At 39.9% G+C, this 24,845-nt stretch overlaps 1 protein-coding gene across 2 annotated transcripts in view; it reads right to left on the bottom strand.

Annotated features, from left to right (window-relative positions):
* Mro (maestro) overlaps positions 1-18,453 on the bottom strand; it is a 42,872-nt gene extending 24,419 nt beyond the window's left edge. For both annotated transcript variants that reach the window (XM_040273087.2, XM_078030031.1), the window contains exon 1: positions 18,193-18,453. The gene's annotated coding sequence lies outside the window, so the exon portion shown is untranslated. The remainder of the gene's footprint in view (positions 1-18,192) is intronic.
* Positions 18,454-24,845: the final 6,392 nt, after the last annotated feature.

Raw genomic sequence — 24,845 nt, 5'->3', positions numbered from 1 at the left:
GTAGAGTCATTGGGTGAGGAAGGAAGCTTTTAGTTCAAACATACTTCTTTATATTATTTGAATTTTATTTTTTTAGAATTTTTTTAATTTTTTTTTTTTTTTTTTTTTTTTAGTTTTTGGCAGACACTACATCTTTGTTTGTATGTGGTGCTGAGGATCGAACCCGGGCCGCACGCATGCCAGGCGAGCGCGCTACCGCTTGAGCCACATCCCCAGACCTGAATTTTCTTACTAAAACCATTTATTATTTTCAATTTCAAAATCAACGAGGATTATGATAGATTAGATAGATAAAAAGATGATAGATCTTTCTTTTCCTCATATCTTTTAGCATTAAAAAATCAGAGATATTTTGTTATTGCTATGTACATCCCCCAATAGAATACCTTAAAAAAAAAAAAAAAGACTGCAGGATTTTCATTGCAAGGAGAGCTAAGAAGGGGCAGGAAGAAACAGTTTACTCAACTTTTGGAGGGACAGTTGATAATATCTATCAAATACCCTTTGATTGAGTAGTTCTGTGGATAGTCACTCAGGGCCATGGTAGTTTTGTGATTTCTGCTGGTGAAGGGGGTTGCTGAGGAACTCAGATCACCTCTTCCTCTGTTCTCTAAGGGCATTTCAGTTCACGCTTCTGAAAACAAATATTCCATTCAGTTATCTATTAGATAATTCTTTTCTTTCTTTCTTTCTTTCTTTCTTTTTTTCTTATTCTTTTTCTTTCTTTCTTTCTTTTTCAGTAGTGAGGATTTAACCCAGGTATTTTACCACTGGGCCATATCTCCAATCCCTTTTATTTTTTCTTCTGACACAGGGTCTCATTAAGTTGCTGAGGGTCTCACTAAGTTGCTGAGGCTGGCCTCAAACTTGCCATCCTCCTGCCTCCGTCTCTCAAGTCACAGGGATTACAGGTATGGACCACTGTGCCCAGCAACAATTAATATATTTAATCATAGAAAAAAGAATATCATTAAGTACATTTTCTTTCCTTTTGATTCCATCTTTTTTTAAAAGCATGCTTTTATTAATTCAGTTCTAATTGAGCATAAGCTCAGCCCATACAGAGTTGCCCATCGTTGAAAAACCCCAGGACCTATCAGAGAGTCCCTGATCGCCTACTTCCTTCATCTTACAGTACTAAGTAGGCACGGGAAGAATGAAATTCTCTTTCTCCCTTAGGTCTTGGGCCCTAGGGAAAGGAAATTATAGCTTTCTATTTGCTCCTAAATTTAGAACCCCTGTTATCATAACTGGAAAGTCAAATTCATTATTATAAATCCTATACTAAGAATTCACCTACCCATGAATATTTATTTAGGTAACACATACATTATTCAAAAAAAAGTGTGAATAAGTAACACAGTAATCCCAAATCTAAAACATGCAGTTACATTTATTTTTTTTCTTAAGAGAAAGTATTTGTATTAAATAACATCTTTTAAAAAATTCCCTTCAAGAATGAATGTCAGAGGAATGTACTTTGAAATGTCATGAATTTTACAAAACATTTTTCTACTTTGGATTTTTTGCACTGTGTATTTGTTCCAATGTCAAAGGATGAGACCTTGATTTTGAGTACAAGTTATAAACATCTTTATTCAAAGCTACAAATTCTATTCTTCTACACATTGGAAAAGAGACTTTACTGACCTTGTCCCAGAGCAAGGCCTTCTCTTGACACATTAATGCAACAAATGCTCTTACACCTTGCTGAATTTCTGTTTGGAGACTGATTTTTTACAGCCCCAGTATTTATTTGCTTATTATATTTGCTTAGCTGTTCTATGTCATTCCACAAATATTTGTTCATTCTTTAAACATTTATTGGGAATCTTCTAGGTCCCTGGATCTCTGCCCAGCACTAAAGAATATAAAGATACATATAAAATTAAAAACAATATGGTTCCTGCCCTTTAAGAAGTCACAGTCTGGTAGGCCATGGGTTCTTCGGTCCAATGTCCATTATAATGTTTGTTCCATACAATCAGGGCTAGGATAAGGTGAGGCAAGAGCCGCCTAAGGCATTCGCTCTCAAGGTGTGTAGTGTGAGCACCTGATAGTGAAGAACCCAATCCAACTCGGTCTCTAGGCCTCCAGCTTCACCCTGTTCTGGCCCCAAATGCGTTAGTCCTCACTGACAGGCAAAGCAAGAGCATTTAGTGTCATTTCAATGTGACAAACAGACTCAGAGAGTTCGGATAACTTCAAATAGGACTACCTAGATAGTAAGTGGCAGAAATGGGACCTACGCCCACCACACTGGCTCCTGTCTCTTGAGTGATGGTGTGTTTATTAGTGTTCTACCAAGAAAGAGGACCACCAGAATGTGTGTACAGACAGTCATGCTCACTATCCAAAAAAAGTCTGTGCATGATGAGCACAGACACAATTTTTTCCCCAATACTTTGAATCCACAGTTGATTGGATCTATGATGTGGAGCCCATGGATAGAGAGAATGGACCATATATATAAATGGAGAGAAAGAGAGAGAGAGATTAATTTTAAGGAGTTGGCCCATGCATTTGGGAAGGAAGCCCCAAATCTGATGGGGTAGCCAACAGGCTGGCAACTCATGGAAAATTTAGAGTCCAAAGGCCATCTGCTGGGAGAATTCCTTCTTGCTCATTGCCAGGTCAGTCTTGGTTCTGTTCAGGCCATCACCTGATTGGTTGAGGCCCATCCACATTAGGGAGGGTCACCTGCTTGACTCAAAATCCATGAATTTAAATATCAACCCCATCCATAAATACCTACCCTTGAAACATCCAGAAAAAATGATTGACCAAACCTCTGGCCACCATAGCTCAGCCCAACTGACACATGAAATTGACCATCAGTATATAATGCATGAATACCTGTGTCCTATTTATTTAAGGACAATCATTTTTAATTGTTCCACTTGGCTTTTTCACTTCCACTCCTCTGTCGTGATTTAAGTCTTTTCTCCTCCCTACCGCTAATGCTCTGGTTAAAGGCCCTTCCAAGATCCCTATAGAAGTTTCCTAACCAGGAGCCTAAAACCACGCTATGGCTTCAGTGGTCCTCATCCCTAACGGAATAACTGTACTTCAGGTTGGTAACCAAGCCTGCCAGAATTCTAGCCCCGATGTTATGGTTACGATGTGAGGCGTCCTCCAAAAGCTCTTATGTGAGAATGCAAGGAGGTTTAGAGGAGAAATGATTGGTTTAGGATAGCCTTCACCCAATCAGTGAATTAAGCCTCTGCTGGGATGAACTGGGTGGTAACTGAAGGCAGGTAGAGTGTGGCTGCAGGGGGTGGGTCATTGGGGGCGTGCCTTTGGGGTATACATTTGGTATCTGGTGAATGGAGTTCTTCTCTGCTTCGTGATCATCATGGGAGCTGCTTCCCTCTGCCACATTCTTCTGCCATGATGTTCAGCCTCACCTCAAGAACCAAGGAATGGAACCAGATGTCCATGGACTGAGACCTCTGAAATTGTGGGCCCCTACATAAACTCTTCCTTTTACTTCCCTGATAATGTCTACACTCCCATCTATTTTTCATGTCTAGGACCAGGCAACCTCCTCCTAACCACACACAATTACTGTTCCTTGCAGGCTTGTCCTCACCCCGCTGAAAGGCCTCCCAACTTCTAACTGCCTGATCAATCTGTCCCTGAGCACTTTGCTCTCCCACAAAGGCCTTTATCACTGGCCCATTTGTGTACCAGTTGTTACTTGGACTCTACCCAGCCCCATGCTGGATTGTGAGCCCATGGAAAGCACGGCCTGTGTTCCAGCCTTCGTGGGTCTCCACCCAAGCCCATGGCCCCAGCTGAGTGCTTGGCACATGATGCCTTTTCAGCAGATGATTCCCCTGTTTATCTGAATCTTTATGATCTTCTCCTGCTAAAAGTGTCTTTCCACTTTAACAAAAGCAAGTACAGGTTTGAGGCATTCACTACCCTTGAATTTAATTCTACAGATGCAAGATAGGAGTTATAATAAATTAGTCTGCCCAAAAAAATGCATTTTATTTCCCAGCAGCTAATTAAAGGCAATAGCAGCTTAAGTAAATGGGTATTTTGTTTAGGACTAATATGATAGGGGGCAGAGATATTAACTTGTTTATGACAATAGATTTTCTCTTTGTTGAATAAAAGATGGCCAGTTAGCCAGGCATGGTGGCATATGCCTGTAATCCCAGTGGCTTGGGAGGCTGAGGCAGGAGAACTTCAAGTTCAAAGCCAGCCTCAGCAATTTAGCAAGGCCTTAAGTAACTTAGCAAGACCCTGTCTCAAAATGAAAAATAAAAAGGGATTGGGATGTGGCTCAGTGGTTAAGCACCCTGGGTTCAAGCCCTGGTACAAAAAAAAATTAAAATAAAATAAAATAAATAGAAAGCCCAGTCACTGGGCAGAATCTCTACAGCCACGGCTATGGCATGCCTTCTGATGAATTGCAATACAGACCCTATTCCGATGGGGCAGTAATAACAACAGAAGGATCTTCTCTTTCCTGTGCCCTGTCCAACACTGAGGTACACCACTTCATCCAGGGAGGAATTTACAATCCACCACACCACCTGACATGTGTGTCCAAGTGTAGAGTTAGGGTGCTGCTGGAGTATTCTGGAAGAGTTAATGATTAGAGATTCCCAGCATAATCTTAATAATGGCATTTTTCTGGACACTTGGCCGTGAAAGGAATTGATCTATTACTATTATTCCTGTAGCCACTCCACTCTAGGCATTTGTGAAATTCATCCAGAATTAACTTAATGGCCAAAGCTTGAATTTGACCAATCATTGGAAGAAGTGAGTAGCCCACCATTTCCCTTCCCCTTGCTGTTTTCCTGCGAGGACTTCCTATACGAAATGTCCTCATGGTGTGATTTGATAATACAACTTAGTTACAGCAATTTTGCTAAAATACTCTAGGTAAGTAAATCCCAAATATGCACTGAATGGAAAGCCCTTATCTTTCCAGAGAAATCTTAGCTAAAGGCCTTTGCTTTTCCTTCTTCCTTCCTGCATCATTCCTCTTCTACCTAAAATGTGTCATATTAAAACCATCTGCTTAAAGTAGGAGTTTTCTTGTCCATGGTAACTTTACTGCTGCAATCAAAATAGGCATGGTTAACCAGGACAGGTTCCAAACTTGGAAGATCCTGCACACATCCCATCCAGGAGTTGTACCTTGAAGGGCAGGTAGGTTGTGGCCAGGGGGTAAGTAAAGGGATAAATGAAGAGAAACAGGTTTTGGTAAATACCTGCTGGAAAGAAGTTGGGTAAAGACTGACAGGCTGTGAAGTCAAAATATAAAACTAAGTAATTGGGAGTTGTATGTTTTAAAGCAAATATAAATGGAGATTCATCTTCTTCTATTTTTATTTGCTTTCAAGTTTTGAGTTTGTAGTTTTCCAAAAGTAGCTCATCAGTTCAATGTGGGGTCCTTGGCCTAAAGATCTGAACAAAGAAAATGATGAAGGGTCATTTCAGTGCCATGTGCTCAGGGCCACATCATACATTTGAATTGGTAATGGAGAGAAGAAGAACCTCTTATTCTCAGTTTTTCACATTGTTGTGAATTAGAAAGAAGTTTTGCAAAAGTTCCTGAGTTCAGTTGCTTCAACCTTGAGCATGTGTTTCTTTGTAATACTGTCACCTCCTCCTTTGGGGTTGGGTAAGCAATTACAGAAGATATTTTCTAAATGCATATCATGGCTATGTATAGTGTGATTTATACACAAAGGATACACATGAAGAAGCTTATAGAGTAATTAAAAAATCAACAACAGATTTCCTTAATTTCATTCTGTGTGTATTTCACACCATCCCACAACATGAAATCCAGCTAATTTCTCCAATACATTTGCTTAGCTTATCTTCCTGTTATTGATCATAAAACATCAACACAATGCCACTGGTTAAGAAAGCCCTTATGTAAGTGATGGTTCTAGAAAATGGAAGACTATTTTAAAGATCTCTTCTGGTGGCTTGAGCTAGCTTCCATCTCTTTACTTCACATAGGTCCATCTTTATCCAAATGATCATCTTTTATATGTAGTAGAACCTAATTGATTCTTATAATTTGGAATTCTCAGGTAAGGATTAATTTGAAGTTTGACTTTTAAAACTGACAAATACCAGCAACTAATAGGTAAGCAAATTCCATGAAGGATTTTTAAATATCTTTTAAAAAAAATTAGCACCTTACAGTATTTTAGGAATACTATTTTTAAAAAATAAAAAGAGTACACTAATATAAACAAATCTTACCTACTTATTAAAGTAAGACTCATGTAAGTAATCTGTTAAAATTTTATAAACTAAATTAAGATAATGAAAATACTTCAGAATAATCAAGCTGCTTTTCCTTTACATATTACCTTATTTAACTTTTTCACTAATTCACTAATTACCTTTAATTTCATGCAAATGAATAAAATTTTATTCATTTAAACATCATTAAAATATTCTGTGTGCCTAATTCCTGCCTCTAAGATTTACTGTGTGATTTCGGACAATTTATTTTATCATCTCTAAGGCTCAATTATATTTTACGTAAGATGGAAAATAACTTGGAAAATTTGTGAAAATATAAAGACACCAGCTCAGTGGTAGAACATTTGCCTGGCACATGCGAGGCACTGGGTTGAACCCTCAGCACCACATAAAAAAATAAATAAATGAAAGTATTGTCCCTATCTGTAACATATATATACATACACACACATACATACACATATGTAAATATATATAATAAAATTAATAATAATAATAATAATAATATATAATAAAAATTAAAAAGACACCTGGTAAAGAGCCCAGGTAGTGCAGACACTCATAAACAGCCATTTCTTTGTCCTTATCTTCTTTTTCAGAGATTCTCAAAGGATAGTCCATGCATATCTCCATTGATCACTTGTTACTGTACAGTCATCCCTCTATCTGCCTGTTCCACTGTAGATGGAAAATATTTTTTAAAAATCTGCATCTGTACTGAATATGTACAGATTTTTTATTGTCTTTATTTCCTAAGCAATACAGCATAACAACTACTTACACAGTATTTACATTGTATTAGTTGTTATAAGTAATCTAAAGATGATTTGAGGCCCAGGAGACAATGTGCAAATATGACATCATTCTATACCAGGGACTTGAGCATCCATGAGGTCCCAGAACCAATCACCCACGTACACAAAGGAGCAACTATATTTTCATTTGAATATGAATTAATTCTTTTGTAAAACTAAACTGGCAATTTATTAAAATAAACCAAATGTTTTCCATTAGTTCTAGTAAATTCTTTTAATAGAATTGAGAACATCTGGTCATTGATGGATCCCTGTTGGCTTTATCCTTTAGGAATCCTTTTAACTTTGCAAGCATCAAGACACAAATTCATAGAGTGTGAAACAAAGAAAAAATTTGCTTTTGGTTTTCTTTTTCTTTTCTTTCTTTTTTTTTTTTTTTTTTTTTTACTGTAACACAAAAACTCAGAGATAGGAGTTATTAGCACTGGTGTTTCTGCTCAGGGAGGGGCCACTAAGAGTCTCAGAGCGTTTCATCTTCTTACTCTGCAGTGACCATTATACCAATGCTTTCTTCTGCTATCTGAGATTGTTGCCACATCTCTAGGTTTCATTCTAGATCTAAAGTTGGATGATCAGAAAAAGGAAACACCAGCTACATTTTTCCCCCTTTTAACAGAAAAGCAAAGTCCTTCTGAGAAGTCCTTTGGCACTTTCCTCTTGTATGTTTTTGGCCAGGATGTGCCACAAGGATGCTTCCTTCCCACTTGCAAGATAAGCAAGGAAATAAAGTATCTGTTGAAGGGAAGATGGATGAGTGTAATTTTATTAAACTAACAATGAGTGATCAACTAGACCAAGGTACATTACCACCCAGAAAAAAAATCCAGAAAACTTTAGCAATAAAGAAGTGATAGTGTGGCAATGACATTGGAAACAGTCTGATCTATGGACTTTCCACTCAAGGTATCTGTAATCTCTCAGGTTAAAGCACTGCTTCCTGCTTGTGTCTGTCACTACAGCTTTCACAGACTGTGGTCCTCTCAGTTGCATTACATCATTGATTAAGAGTAAACTTGTCTGAATCTTCAATATTTTGGCTCTTGGCTTCATCTTTCCTTACCAAAAAAAAAAAAAAAAAATTCTCTTTAAAAGCAGGAAAGCCAGTCAGGCACAGTGACGCACACCTGTAATCCCAACGGCTATGGAGGCTGAGACTGAAGGTTGGTGAATTTGAAGCCAGTCAGCCTCAGCAACTTAGCAAGGCCCTAAGCAACTCAGTGAGATCCTGTCTCTAAATAAAATACAAAAAAAAAAAAAAAAAAGGGCTGGGGATGTGGCTCAGTGGTTGAGTGCCCCTGGGTTCAATCCCCAGTACTGCCCCCTCCCCTCCTCCAAAAAAAGCCTGGAAAGCCAAGTGTAATTTCAGCGATAGAACCTGAGGTTCTACCTAGATCACATATTGGAGGCCAGTTTCAGCAACGTTGTGAGACTTTGTCCCAAAATAAAAAAAATAAAAAGGACTGGGGATGTAGCTCAGTGGTAAAGTACCCCTGGGTTCAATCCCAGTGACAAAAAAAAAATGAAAGCAGGAAGCTGGATTGGATAATTTCATAAGATTTCTCATAGGTCCAAGCCCTATTGTGCAAAATTCAGCAAGTGCACTATATGTACAACTTACATAAGTGTAAGAATATCATGTACTGTACCTTTATCTGGACCTTATGTAAACTTTGATCTATTAGAATCTTAATCTGTCTCTCAGAAACCCACTTTCTCTTTTTGCAGTTAGTTTTTCTTAATAAGTAAACTTGTCTATACTCTGCCCTGTTAGCACCTTTCTAACCAATTTGAACCAATATCACTGAGTCATTCTACAAATGTGTGTGCCTAGTGCTGGGAATACAGAGATAGAGAAGAAACAATTCTTGGTCGACAGAATTGGGAAGACTGATTTACCAGGCAGTAATGTACAAGCCATAGGATGTCATAGGCACTCTGATACTTACTAGCCACTTTGACAAAGGCACGAGTGGTCAGGCCTTGGTGGGGTACATTCACACAGTTCTGAAAGTCTGACTTGTTCATAGCAGAGAGCTTCCCCCAGAAGTAGCATTTTCTGGAATGCTCCAGAAGTGTCTGCTCTAACATGAAAAGGATCTGCTTTCCTCTAATGTTGCAAATGAGGTGTTCAGTTAGGAATTTAAATGTATTTGGGGGTTCATTCAGACGTGTTCTTCCTTGGTTAACATTTGCATATGTTCTACATTCTCATGTTAAAGATGGGCTAGGCAATTGCTACCACTGCTACCCTAACCCTCCTGGCTTTCAGTGAAGACAAGAGTCACTCATCACTGCCCAGGAGGATGATCTCAAGGCTGTGGGAAGATAGCAAAAGAAAAACAGTGGCTTCCTGGTTTCTCTGCAGGCTCAATAGGAATCGCTTTTTTGCCCCGTGGTCACTTGGATTCTGATGACAAACGCATTTGTACATGATACTTCTGGAGTCACCCGATTTTTAGCTAAGGGAAGATGAGATCAGAAATTTAATAACTTTCCAGCACTGCCAAAAAAAAAAAAAAGCGGGGGAGAGAGAAAGAAAAGAAACTCAGGCTTCGTGGTGTATCAGTGCCTTCTGAACTACAGATCGTGGCTCATTGAAGCATTGTGAAATCACATCAGTGGGTCTTAGACATTTTTGTTTTTAAGAAGTAGAACAGAAAAAACAAAACAAACAAACAAAAAGGAGTAGAATAGAAAATATCTGCTAGGCGTGGTGGTGCATAGCCCCAGCTACTCAGGAAACTGAGGAAGGAGGCTCCCTTGAGTCCAGGAGTTCAAGGCCAGCCTGGGCAAATAGCAAGACACTGTCTCTTAAGGAAGAAAAGTATCAGAACGCATTTCAGCTCATTTGGTAAAAGTTGTTTCATAAACATTTGTTGTCAGTGTGCCTTTGTATTTATTGAGACACAATAAATACAATGTAAAATATATTTCTTACTGACAGAAAAAAATAAGTCACTTATTTAATCACACCGTGATACCCCACAAAGGCAAACAATTTTTATAGGTCAATTAGAAATATTAAAAATGAAGCCACTGAACCAGCCATGAAGGCACTTATTAGCTATCTGGCAAATATTTGTTGGATTGAACAGATGTGTTTGTGTGCTTATAGATTCACTCAACAAACACTAAGACAACATTAACTGTTGCAATCTCTTTTAAATTTACTGAAAATGTAGGACACCAGCGGTCTACAAAAGGTTAATCAGATTCAGTGAGCGTCCTTTGGGAGGGATAAACCTTCCCTTTTATCAGGACTGCTTCATAATCTTTAATCTGGCTTAAACCACCCCTGCCCCCCCCACCTGCTGTACAAAATAGATCCTGAGGTCTCTAATCAGATATCTAAAAATATAGCCTCATGAAAGCAATTGGCCCTGGGTCCTATGTCCCAGCATAGACAATGTCGTAAGTCTTGGTGCCCAGTGTTCCTTCTCTAGGCCTGGCATGCTGAACAGTTAACTTTTTGTCATAACTTTCCCAAATCCAGCAGCACTGCCAGTCATGGCTTTGCCATCCCAAAAGGCCACTTTCTCGCTGCCCCTTGGTATGCACAGCTCCTACTGCCCAGAGTTATCACAGTTCTTAGTGTCCAAGTTGTGCCCCAGGGATCTTGTACTGTACCCAGAAAACTGCAACTTGCTGGCCCCAGGCCAAGCTCTGCTCCATCTGCTCTTCTACCTCCCTTTCCTGCAGAGTTCATTGCCTGCCTTGGGTGAGTGGGCCAAGGTGGGGTGGTGGCATCAGCTGAAGAATGTGGGCATGACGAAGCCTCACCTCTGACTTGCTAACAGCCTAGTACCCAGAATGCTCCTCAGATATATCTGGAGGGCAGGCAAAACTCTCTGAGGCCCCTTCTTCTCACCCTCCTTTTCCAAAAGAGAAGGCACATCCTTCTCCATTAGCAAGGAACCTAAGCTGGGCCCTGCAGCTTATACCTATGGTAGAGGTATCTACAACCTCTACCATACTCTGCCAGTGTTTCCTGGAGCAGATGCCTGTCACATTGCTGTCCTCTCTCCTGAAGACCAGGCATTAGTCCTACTATCTAAGTTCTTCAGCCTCTGAGCTACCTATGTGGAAGTCCAGCTGGGGCCAGTCATGTCTAGCGACTGCCACTTCATTCATGCACTCTCTTTATCCCCAGAAAACAGGCAAAGGGTGAACAGTCACACAGGAAGAATCAACCTTCTTAACGTCACTTCTTCCCCTGTCTTCAACTGAATCTAACTTATGTTGAAGGTTATTAGATCTGTAGGGGGTTCTCAGCCTTGTTCCCAATCAAACCCGTCACCGTGGGCATGTTCTCCCTCCTCTTCTGTGTCTAGACTTCCCCAGGACCTGGCAGCACCAAGGACCATGGCTGAAAACAGTCTGCCTCTGTTGTCTGCTGCTCCTGTGAGCTCATTTCTGTCCTAGAGTGAGGAAAGAGTGTCACATTCACAGCAATCAGGGCTGAACTGACTAAGGAAAGAGCTGCTCTTGTCTTCCGTCCCTCACAAATTCTCTCCAGTGGTTTGTCGTCATGGAGGCTGTCTTTCTTGTTGAGTGGAAATTCTAGACCTTCAAGGGGCCTTGACTTTTACAGGGAGAGTCAGAAAGGAGTGAGGTGAGTAGTTTCAGTGGAATGGAACAGCAGAGCCTGCCACCCAGACAGAATCTATGAAGAGCTCTATATTGGTACCCTTGGTCCCACACCCAACATCCTGCCTGCAGGGTCTGTCTCTCAGGGTTCTAGAACCTCAGCGTAGACAACTTGTGAATGGAGCAACACAGCAGTATTCTAGATGAAATAGAATCCCTCAGACTCCCTAGGAAGACCCTCTTCAGAAACTGAAGAACAAAATATTGTCATTTATTGTGACCTGGAAGATTGGTTACTATGTAGATTTTCTTCTAATTTAGAACACCTAGCACCAGCTGGCACAGTGGCACACACCTGTAATCCCAGCAGCTCAGGAGGCTGAGGCAGGAGAATTTCAAGTTCAAGGCCAGACTTAGCAAAAGCAAGACACTAAGCAACTCAGTAAGACCCTATCTCTGAAGAAGATACAAAATAGAGCTGGGGATGTGGCTCAGTGGCTGAGTGCCCCTGAGTTCAATCCCCATGACCCCAAACAAAACAAAACAAAACAAAACAAAACAAAAAACTTGCTCTTGGAATTAGATTTGGGACCAAATCCCAGGTTTGTCACTTAACAGCATATAACTTAATAATCCAAGCTTCACTGTCCCCTGCTATACAATATGGACAATAAATACCACAGCCTTTCTCATCAGGCTGCTATGAGGAACAATCAAGAGAACTGACGCTAGGCACCAAGAAGCTGGTGGCAAACTCAGTAAATGATAACTATGTTATTAACAATTATGAAAATTAGTGGAAGAGCATGGTAAGATAATTAAGACAAATTGCAGGGCATTTGTAGATCTAGGTCCTTATTTCAAAGTAAAAATTAAGTTGATGACATTTCAGCATATCCTACTTGTTTGCTTGTCCATTTGACAATGCATTAGACACGGAACACAGTACGTGGAAAGAACATAGACTTTGCATTGGGCCTCGTGCTTAAATCTCTTTCCTCTTGTTGAATGATTTAGGCAAATTATTTCAGCCCTTTGAAACTCAGTTCACTCATATACAAAGTGGGAATGACAATAATTTACTTGCAGAGTTGCCCTGAGGACTAAAGTCTCTCTTCCCACCCCATCTCTCTGGGCTGCAGCCCCTCCACTGTGCACAAACTACAGGAACACGTTGTAACATTTTGTCTCTCACACTTGAGTGAACGCTTCTTAATTGCCTGGCTTTTGATGTCTGGCATCTAGTGCAGCCCTTGGACATAGCAAGTGCTCAGTAAAAGCTTGGAGCAGAGTGAATGAAATAACTTATGCTGGCTGAAAATACAGTTGGTAGAAGAAATGATTTTCCTTTGTTACACATGGATATGGTTTGAATATGAAGTGTTTCCCAAAAGCTCTGTTGGTTCTGGAATATTTAGATGTGAGGAGATTGAATTGTAAGAGTTGTAAACTAATCAGTCCATCCTGGTTTGTATGGACTGACTGGGTGGTAACTGCAGGCAGATGAGATATGGCCGGAGGAGACGGTCACTGGGGTAGTGCCCTAAAAGGGTGCGTCTTGCCTGTGGCCCCTCCCTCCCTCTTCTTTCCACTTCCTGATCCCTACATGAGCTGAGCAGCTTCCCTCTGCTGGGCCCTTCCCCATGATGTGCTCTGGGTTCACTGTGGACCCAGAACAATGGAGTTAGCCATCTAGAGACTGACACCTCTGAAACCATGAACCCTAAATAAAGTTTACTTCTTCTAAGTTGCTCTTGTCCAGTATTTTGGTCACAAGGGTTGCAAAAGCTGACTAAAACACACATATTCTAGGAAACATTGTTAGCAGCCATATTATAACTGTATTCTATACTGAAAATTTTCCCCACTGTCATAGATGTCATTTGATTAGCATGCCATCGAATCCTTGTAATAAGTGGTATTAACAATGCATTCTATCATATCCTCTTGTCCCCTGGGCTCATGTTATCCAGTCTTGCTTCTAAACATTCCCCTGAGTGGAAAACTTTTCTTAAATTATCATTACATAAAAATTGAAAAATGAAAAGGATTGGGATATGACTTCATGGTAAAGCAACCTGGGTTCAATCTCCAGTAACAAATCATCAATTCATCAATCCATCAATCCAATCAATGATCATTACACAAAGAGCACATGGTCACAAAAACCACAAGTACAGGTAAGCTAAACTAAAAATAAACCTAAATAATTACTACCGTCAAATAATTACTGTTAACATCTTGGATATTGTCTTTTAAAAGGAAACAGCCCCATTGAGATGTAATCCACATACTATATGAGTTGGTTAGGGCTATCTATGTATTAGAATTATTTGGAGAAACATCAAAGGAAACATACATTAAAATAGTGTCTTTCTCTCTTTTCTGTTGGTAAGAATGCAATGCCACAGACTAGGCAAGTAGAATAGAAAAGGTCACAGATCAAGAGGCCACTATCACCATAAGACCCAGTTATACCACTATTTGGTATTTATTCTAAAGAATTAAAGTCATCATACCATAGCAATACATGCATATCCATGTTTATAGCAGCCTAAGACATAATAACCAAACTGTGGAACCAGTCTAGGTGTCCATTAATGGATGAATGGATAAAGAAAATGGGATGGGCTGGGGCTATAGCTCAGTGGTAGAGTGCTTGCCTTGCATGTGTGAGGCATTGGGTTCGAGCCCCAGGACCACATTTAAAAAATTAATAAACAAAAATATTTTGTGTCCATCAACAACTAAAAAATATTTAAAGAAAATAGGAGATTTTATAAATATATATATATATTTATATTTAATGAATTTTATTCAGCCATAAAGAAAAATGCAATTATGTCATTTGTAACTAGGGCTGGGATTGTGGCTCAGTGGTAGAGTGCTCTCCTAGCATGCATGAGGCCCTGGGTTCGAACCTCAGCACCACATAAATGTAAAATAGAGATATTGTGTCCACTGAAAAAAACTAAAAAATTAATTAAAAAAAAAGAAAATGGATGGAACTAAAGATCATTATGTTAAGCAAAATAAGCCAAACTCAGAAGGTAAGGGCCATATGTTTTCACTCATATATGAAAGCTAGAGAGGAAAATGGAAAAGTGTGTGTGGGGAGGTCTCATGAAAATCAAAGAGAAGTAGAGAAGAGGGACCAGGGGGTGGGAGGAAGTGGGGGGACATGCTGGGGAGTAATATTGGCAAATTACCTCTTTCTCTAGTGTGCATGTATGAATACGTAACAACAAATTTTATCATTATGTGCAAGTATAATGCACCAATAAAAATGTGGAAAAAATAACAATAAGATCAAGGGGCTACTAATGATGGCTTCTTGCTGGCAGAGTCCTTGGTGGCACAGAGCTCCATTTGATGAGAGTCTGAGAGCTGGAGTGTGACCACTTGCATGTACATATTTTTTCTTATAAAGTCACCAGCATTTAATTGTGGGGCTCCTCCCTGGTGACCTTATCTAACCCTAATCCTAATGATCCCAAAGGCCTCATTCCTACACACAGTGTTCAGATTACTATTCCACCCTTTCAATACTTCATGATGGAGATTAAATTTCAACATGAGTTTTGGAGAGTACAAACCATTTTCATAGGAGAGAGAGGAATCGATTGGTTTTAAGCAAATGGTGCACCTAATTGTGAATATGCAAGTTCAGAATCTACAGAGTGGGCTGGCAGGTTGGAGACCCAGGGAAGAGCTGCAGTCCAAGTCCTAAGCCAGTTTGCCCAATTTCTTCTTGCTCAGGAGAGGTCAGTCTTTATTCTACTCAGCACTTCAACTGATAATTGGATGAGTCCCACCCACATTGTGGAGGGTCATGCTGTTCTCAAAGTCCACTGATTAAATATTAATCTCTTCCAAATAAAAAATCAAAAAATCAAAAAAAACATACACATGTACACTCACAGAAACACCCAGAATAATGTTTGACTAAGTATCTGGACACTTAGCCCAGTCAAGTAGACATATAAAATTAGCCAACACAGCCGGGTACCATGAGTTCATACTCAGCCTCAGCAAATTATCAAGGCCCTAAGCAACTCAGCAAGACTCTGTCTTTAATAAAATATAAAAAAGGGCTGGGGATGTGGCTCAGTGGTTAAGTGTCCCCAGGTTCAATTCCTGGTACAAAAAAAGAAAAATTAGCCAACGCAGGCTGTCCTATCAAAGTGCCACAGATTGCCACAGACTGCTTAAAAAACAGAATTTTATTTTCTTGCATTTCTGAAGTTTAGACCTCTCAGATCAAGGTGTCAACAGGATTAGTTTCTTCTGATGCCTTTCTCCTCAGCTTATGGATAGCCATCTTCTCCTCATGTCTTCACATGGTTCTTCCTCTGTGTCTGTGTCCAAATTTCCTTCTTTATATACCAGACACATTCAGTTGGAATCTAACCTAATACCTCTCTGTACTTCAATTACCCCCTGTCTCCATGTCAGGTGTGGTGGCACATGTATAGTTCCAGGGACTCAGGAGGTTTGGGCAGGAAGACTGCAAGTTCAAGGCCAGCCTCAGTAACTTAGTGAAACCCTGTCTGAAAATAAAAAATAAAATAAAAATCACTGGGGACACGTTTCAGTGTTAAATCACCCATAGGTTTGATTCTCAGAATCAAAAGTGGAGGGCGGGGGTCAGGGGGAAGCCCTGTCTCCAAATAAAGCTACCTTCTGAGATACTGGGGGGTTAGGGCTTTAACCAGGTGAATTCTGGGAGAACACATTTCAGCCCTTATCACTTTCCATTCAATTCATTAATTTAAGGTACATACAAGTCAATATTTTCAACATTGAAGAAGAGGATCTCTAGCTCTGTTTATAATTGAAGACGAGACCAAGACTAAACAGCCTCCAGCTGAGGAAATCAGATGGCTTCCTAAGGGAGTAGTTTAAGATCTTGCTGGAAGTCACTTGCTTGGTTGTACTTTTTTATTTATTTATTTTTTTTAAGTTTCAAGATAAGAATTTATTTCCTCCAGGAATTTTGCCAGCTGTATAGTTGAAACAATAATTAAAATGTATGATTCCTCCCATGGCCTCCCCTGTAGACTTGCTAACTGCTGACTATGCAGCAAGAGATCTGCTATCCTACACTCGTTCTGACCACTTTATAATCTCATACTTACACATTCTATTTATTACCCTCTGAAGCATATGTACTTCCCAACTAGTAAAGAGCTATTTGAATAGAAATTTTCACCCATGTACCTAAAAGCATAGAATACTATTGTCAGGAAAGAATCATGATATTAATTGTTCAGAAATGTTTCAACATTATTTCCACTTGTAAGAGACAAATCCATTGTTGTTATTTTCTTTATTTAAAAGGATAATGTGAAATGTCTATGTAAATTATGAAATGGGTTATCTATTTTGGAGATTTAAAAACAGGAAGGGAAGATTTCCTTTCTAGTTATTGCATATCCACTGGTTACTGTTGATATTCATTCTTAGTTACTAAAGTGACTTCAAGCACAGTACTCAGCAGACACCCTCTAACTTTTAGCTGGTAGTTTTTAAGCAACATCACTATGCAGTTTAAAGGTGTCCACCCAGCTTATTATGGTTTAAATAAACCAGCTATTCTTGGGTATTGGGGTTTCTCATTAAAAAACAAACAAACAAAATAAAAACCTTGTATAAAACAGAAGTTACCAGGAGTTAAGATAACTGGCCACAGTTTGGTATGTCAGGGTAGATGCTTTAGTATAAGTGAAAACAAGCACCTTTCAACCAGCTAACATATTTTTAGTAGAACCCAGTTTACTGAATTCAAAGGCCTCAAAAGTTAGGAATAGGGCTGTGGATATAGCTCAGTTGGTTAGGAACAATATATTCTGCCTTGTGATAAAAGCAGTCATGTACTGTCTGTCCTCTCTTTATATCACAACAACCCTAACTTTTATGGTTGCAGAATTATGTAGTAAACTCAGAATGGTCTGTAGTTTGGAGGCTGAATATAGCCCCATTACCAGGGTCAAATACCTCTCCATGAGAAAGTTCTATAGCCATACTTTGGCTTTGCTTTGTGGTGCAAGGAATTTTCCAGGCCCAAAATATAGAAACAGGCCTGATGCTTCTTGAATCAAAAGTCAGGGCCCTGTCAAAGTTATATCTTATTCCATTGATACCCTTCTGGCTTGACATGCCAGTCTACACCCAGATTTCCTCCTCTTCAGGCCCAAGAATAGAACCAGAGATATAAACTAGAGCCTCTTTCTAAAAAAATACATGGATATTACAAAGGCATATGTCTCTGCCCAGTTTGTACACCACTCCTGCCTCCCAAAACAGAAGCATAAACCATATCACATAGTCAACTATAAAGAACAATCCAGACCTATTACAAATTGATTTTTTTTGCTTCTCTGTGGTATAATTATCTATTAATAATAAAAATAAGACACTACTTGTATTAATTAGAATTATCCAGAGAAAGGGAACCAATAGGAGATACATCTATCCCTCCTATTGTCCTTCCTTCCTTTCTTTCTATCTATCTATTTACATGAAACAAGGTATGGCTCACGTGGTTCCGAGGCTGAGAGGACCTTAGAGACCCAGAAAGGTTGATGGTGTCATTTGAAGGTCTTGGAGTCTGAAAGCTGATGGTCTTGATTTCAGTCCTGTCTGGGAAGCTGTGGAACCCAGGGGCATGCTCAAGCAAACAAGCAGGGAGTGACTCCAGCCTTCTTCTCCCTTTTTTGTTCAGTTCAGGTTCCCCAAGAATTAGATGTCCAATCACAATGAGGAGGGCCATCTGTTTTATTCAGTCCCCTAATTCAAATATTAATCTTCCAGAAATGTCCTCCACAGACACCCAGAAATGTTTAATTAGTTGTCTGGGCACCCAGTGACCCAGTCAAGTTGATGTGTAACATTAGCCGTCACACCACCATTAACAAGATTAATTGGTTTTCAGATGAAACCACTGAAATGCAGAATCCTGCAGGTACAGGACAGATTCCTATCAACAAAGTGAAGGGAGAAGTACTCCAACCTAGTTTCTTCCCTCAATTGAGGGTTCAGATCTCCTTCCCAATTCCCATCTTTGTCTAATGCTATCACCAGTTTCTTAATCCCCCAAGCTTATGAACTGCAAAACATGGATTCACATTCGACTCACTCTTTTTCATCATATTCGACTCACACACTGATCATAGCATCTTACGTGGGGCTCCTCCTCTCCATTCCATTTACTGGCATATCTTTGCCAGCTATGCCTGAAAGACCACCTTTCTTGGCTCATTCCTCAGCTCAAACCCTGAAGGGCAGTTCCCTGGCACCTCTACCTGAGTCTATAGTCACTACCAGGCTGTCAGGGTCCTTCCTCACTGAGCTTCCTCCTGGAGACTCACCTCCCAGATGGAGAGTCTAGTCTTGCTGACCTTCTGGTGTAAGTCTACACACTGTAGAACACAAGTTGGCAGTGAGTAAATTCCAACCAAATGAGCTAATAAATCTCAAAGCCCAAGGGGCAGATCATGTCACCCATCAGATCATCATAACTGAGGAGGAATGGTTAACGAGCAGTGTGGATGTTTTGCTTTTGTGCAGGCAGAAAGCACAGCAAGGACATTTTGACAGGCCAGTGCTGTGCATGATCTGGCGAATCCTTGAGATCCTTCTTGGGTGCAGAATAATGAAACCCAATTGTTTCATGAGTACTTATAAATAATAACAGACACAGAGGAAGTGGTGCCAGAAATTTCTTAAAGTACATTATACATAATTTAAGTTTATGATAAATATCCTGAGTGACAAGATTTCATTTCAAATTTTTGTAGCTACACTTACACGCAAATCACAATAAGTATGCATAGGATCACTTGAAAGCATGAAAATAAAGGACAAGTGACTTTGGGCAAGCCACTTAACACTTCTGGGCCTCAGATTCCTCCCTTAAAATAAGAAGATTGGGCTGGGCTTGGTGGGGCACGCCTGTAATCCCAGTGGCTCAGGAGGCTGAGGCAGGAGGATCGCAAGTTCAAAGCCAGCCTCAGCAAAAGTGAGGTGCTAAGCAAGTCAGTGAGACCCTGTTTCTAAATAAAATACAAAATGGGACTAGAGATATGGCTCTGTGGTTGAGTGCCCCTGAGTTCAAAATTTCAAAAGAGAAATTTGCACAAACCAGATAATCTGTTTCCTTCAGTTCTGACACCATTTGGTTCCATAAGCAAAAATGATTTCCCCCTGTCTCTTAAATCAGCAAGCCTTTTTTGCAGGAAGGGGATTACTGGGGATTGAACTCAGGGGCACTCAACCACAGAGCCACATCCCCAGCCCTATTTTGTATTTTATTTAGAGACAGGATCTCACTGAGTTGCTTAGTGCCTCACTTTTGCTGAGGCTGGCTTTGAACTCACAACCCTCCTGCCTCAGCCTCCCAGGTCACTGGGATTATAGGCATGCACCACCCTCCTGGCTGTTTTTTGTTTTTAATTTTTTAGTTGTAGATGGACACAATACCTTTATTTTATTTATTTACTTTTATGTGGTGCTGAGGATCGAACCCAGTACCTCACAAGGTCTAGGCAAGCACATACCACTGAGCCACGACCCCAGTCCTGGGCATTGGTTTTAGGACTTCATATGCCAGTAAAGATCCCTCACCTCCAGTTTTTTCCTGTGGGATCCTCAAAGGATCAGAAGTCTTTTATTTCAGAAAGAAGTTTGTTATTTTTAGTACCACCATCCCATCAACCATTACCATCATGTCATTTTAAGATCAGAATTTTAATCTCTGAATAAAAGACAATATTTGTGTTTAAAATATTTAAGTTGATGAAAAAACTCACTGGGTTCTCTTTATTTTTCTCCTTTTGTCACAGGCTAGTGAATATATTGTCATGGATTGGTATCTACTGTCCCTCCGATTTGACACTTTGTTTCCTTCTCTGCAGCCTAAAATGAATTCAGTCCAGCTTCCCAGCCAGGCATTGTAGCACAGGCCTGTAATCCCAGCATCTTGAGAGGCTGAGGCAGGAGGATCATGAGTTCAAGACCAGCCTAAGGCCCTCAGCAACTTGGCGAGACTCTGCCTCTAGAAAAATATTTTCTAAAGGGCTGGGAATGGGCTCATTGGTTAAGCACCTCTAGGTACAATCCCTGGTACCAAAAACAAAACAAAACAAAAACTGTATTTTATCAGCCATAAATATAAAATCTAAAACTTCAGGAGACGATGATGGCAGCAGCACTGAGACTCCCAGAAGTGATGGCTCAGCCAGAGAACACAGCCAAAGATCTGATGCCCCTATCTTAGGTGGCAAATAATGAAAAATACCACCCAGCAGAGCATATATTTTTATCATTTAGGAAATTAAAATCACCATTTGCAGTTTTCGAGAGTATTTTGGAAACTAGTGAAGGGGACAAGGTCCTTTTTCCAGCTGCCACAGGCCTATAGAAACAGCTGTCCAAGAGTGGATTCTCCTGAGAAAAGGTAGCATCAAGTCACTGCCCGTGAACATTTCTTTTAACTTATGTCTTTTAAAAAAGGCCTAACTTCAAAAGTATGTCTGGGAACAGTTTCCATTAGCAGTAACAGTCAATGTAAAATGAGGATCACTAGATAAATCAGTTGACTGTAAAAGCATTTTTCATGAAATCAGCCAGTTGATAAGTAATGGCAATTTCACTGTAGATGAAAAAAAAAATTAAGAACAAAAGACACTTCTGTTCAGAGAGTTAAATCTGTAATAAGAACTCATTTGTCCCTGATTCTCATGTATTAATCAGAATGTTCTTTTATGGGTGAATTTGTACATCACTTGTGTGCAAGTTCGCTTTTCTGGAGGAGTGTATTTACTGCTTCAACTTAAAAGCAGTTCTATACTCCTGGGGTCTCGTTCTTTGTCTGATGAAGTTTGTAGCTAAAGGAAACTTTAAAAATCCTTATTTTGAGCTCCAACAACCTTATCAAGGCTGTCACCTGTCTGTGCTTGTCTCTTTCCTTATTTGTTTCACAACTTTTTTTTTTTTTTTTTTTTGGTACCGGGAATTGAACTCAGGGGCACTTGACCACTGAGCCACATCTCCAGCCCTAATTTGTATTTTATTTAGAGACAGGGGCTTATTGAGTTGCTTAGCACCTTGCTTTTACTGAAGCTGGCTTTGAACTCAAAATCCTCCTGCCTCAGCCTCCCAAGCCACTGGGATTATAGGTGTGCACCATTGTGCCCAGCTTGTTTCACATCTTGATCAGAAGTATATGCATATAATCTTACAAAATACTTATTTCACATGAAAGGAAAGCTTTATTGTGAGTACATGTTGAACATTTATTAGAGACATTTGACTGAAAATTTGAATGTGATCATATTTTAAAATAAGTCACTTTGTGAACATACTTGATCTATGGCATGCTATAAATTACTTGTAAAAAGTTATTATGAAGAGCCTGGGGCTGTACTTAGTGGCAGAGTGCTTACCTAGCTTGCATGAGGCACTTGGTTCGATCCTCAGCACCACATAAAAATAAAATAAAATAAAATAAAATAAAGGCATTCTGTCCATCTACAACTACCAAAAAAAACTTTTTAAATTATTATGAATCACTTATTTGTCAGGACAATGGTTTGTGTCTGGGGAGCACTTCTGGATTTTTATGCTTGTATGTTTTTCAATAGATGGATTATCTCATCTGAGATTCTGAAATTTCTCATTTAGGTATCTGTTCAGAATTTCTTATTTAGAAAGTTCAGGTGAAAAGCGAAGGTAAGACTTGCAAAAAAAAAAAATAGAGGATACTAAATATTGTCTTCAGACTCACAGGATCTTGAAATTCATTTGTTAGAGTTTTGTGACTTAACAAACATTTTCCTCTGATTTTCATTAATTTGATTTAGTACCTATTTATTTCTTTATTTCATGTCTGTTTTTCTCAATTTATTTAAAAATTCATGTTAGCCAAGCAAGGTGGTACATGTCTGTAATCCCAGTGGCTTGGGAGGCTGAGTCAGGAGGATCGCAGGTTCAAAGCCAGTCTCAGCAACTTAGTAAGGCCCTAAGCAACTCACTGAGACCCTGTCTAAATAAAAAAAAAAATTAAGAGGGTTGGGGATGTTTCTCAGTTGTGAAGCACCCCTGGATTCAATCTCTGGTACTAAAAAAAATTCATGTTCCGGGCTGGGGATGTGGCTCAAGCGGTAGCGCCCTTGCCTGGCATGCCCAGGGCGCTGGGTTCGATCCTCAGCACCACATAAAAATAAAATAAATATGTTGTGTCCACTAAAAACTAAAAAATAAATATTAAAAAATTCTCTCTCTCTCTCTTTAAAAAAAATTCATGTTTGTAGTTGATCTAATTTAAATGTGTCTGTAAAGTGTGGATTGTTGGAACTTCAATCATTCATTAATCATCACTTTAAAAGAAAGGCATTTTATTCTTTTTGTTACCAGGGATTTAACTCAGGGGAACTCAACCACTGAGCCATATCCCCAGCCTTATTTTGTATTTTATTTAGAGACAGGGTCTCACTGACTTGCTTAGCACCTCACTTTTGCTGAGGCTTGCTTTGGACTTGTGATCCACCTGCCTCAGCCTCCCAAGCTGATGGGATTACAGTCATGAGCTACCATGCCCTGCACGAAAGCCATTTTCTTTAATTACATTTTTGTTTTCTCAAAACAAAGCCATTTTACCTAATAAGTTTCTGAAGTCCCTCTAACCTGTAAAATGACATGTGATAAACTGCTTTGTCTAGGAGAGACTTTTGTGCCTGATTCCTTGGACCACATTTTTTCCTGGGGCCATGCAAAATCAGTTAAATAAGTGCTCTTTTCTTGAAGATTTGGAAAGGAGTGAACTTTTTATATTAAAATAAATCTATGCTTTGAATTAAAAAAAAACAAAATCTAAAATTTCAGCATTGGGAAATATATGGAGTGAAAGGAATGGTAAATGTGTCCATCCGTCCCTGAGTAACATACCTGCATTCTGTCTACTTTGCTACCACTGGAGAGCCATCAAACCTGCTGACCACTGGGTAGTTCTCTGACTCTGAAGGTGGGGGAAGAAGCAATAACAGCCAGTGATGTTTGGAAATGCTTCCTTACCACAAGCTTCCCTTTCCCAAACTTCACATTGGTGATCTGTACACTCTGACGTGAGCTAAGAAGCATGAGCATGGTTAAGTATATAAATTTCATATAATGTGGTTAAAATATCTCATATCTGCACATTTAAATTGCCCCCCCTTTTTTCTCTCTCTTTTTCCCCCTGCTGGAAATGGAACCCAGGGCCTCACACATGCAAAGCACACACTCCACTACCAAACTAAACCTGCAGCCCAACTTCATTTTGCTCAGAGCAAATATTTCCTCCCCCAGAAGTCTTCCCTGTATCTCCAATCAGAAGCAATCTGGTCTCTTTTGAACTCCTTCAGTATAATTTAACCCTGTATCATGGCACTTTCTAGTTTCTTCCACCTTTGTACTGTGGAGAGATATTTGAAAACCTTAGTTGCCTCTCTATGCTGTAAAGTCCTTGGTGTTAGGGGCTATGTCTTTGGACATCATGTCTGTTAGCCTGTTAACATAATTATGGTGATTTAGAAAGTTAAGGCAAGCTGACTCCATTCTGCCCAGCCACCTCACCCTGATGCCTCTCCCCTTCCCCTTCCTGCAAGAGCCCACTCACATGGGAGACTGACTCCTCCACCCGCCTGAACCCTGAGCACAATGCTAACACTCATTAGCCTACTTCTGAGTATACATGGGGGCTTCCAGTTCTAAGAACAGATGGCAATGTGCCTGCTCCTCCTGTCCCCTCCCCTTTGTGTTTCCTGAGGTTTTGAAACTTGCTCTCTACAATAGCAAGGACTAAACCCACCCCCAATGCATAACCCAGACTCTGACTTTAAAAAGTTTGGTTCAGAGGAAATCGCTGCTGTTCTCTCTATGCAGAAGCAACCTCTTAGATTTCCTGACAGTAAACCTGCTTCTACTTAGCTTCAGTGTGTTGGAGTGATTCAGTCCTGCGCCAGTTTCCTAACAATGTCCAACATCTTTGGACATCATTGTCCACAGACACATTCAGCAGAGTATCCAACAGGAGGATTCCAGTAAATCGAGAAAGAAATGAAGCAAGGGAAGATGGAAAAAAAGGGGAAAGGGCCGAAGGGAGGGAGCTGGAGAACTGATGGGGTTGAAAACCAGTCGATTAATGTCTAAAAACAA

The sequence above is a fragment of the Ictidomys tridecemlineatus genome, chromosome 13 (assembly GCF_052094955.1).
Source record: "Ictidomys tridecemlineatus isolate mIctTri1 chromosome 13, mIctTri1.hap1, whole genome shotgun sequence".
NCBI lineage: Eukaryota > Metazoa > Chordata > Mammalia > Rodentia > Sciuridae > Ictidomys > Ictidomys tridecemlineatus.
This window is presented reverse-complemented; position numbering and strand designations above follow the sequence as displayed.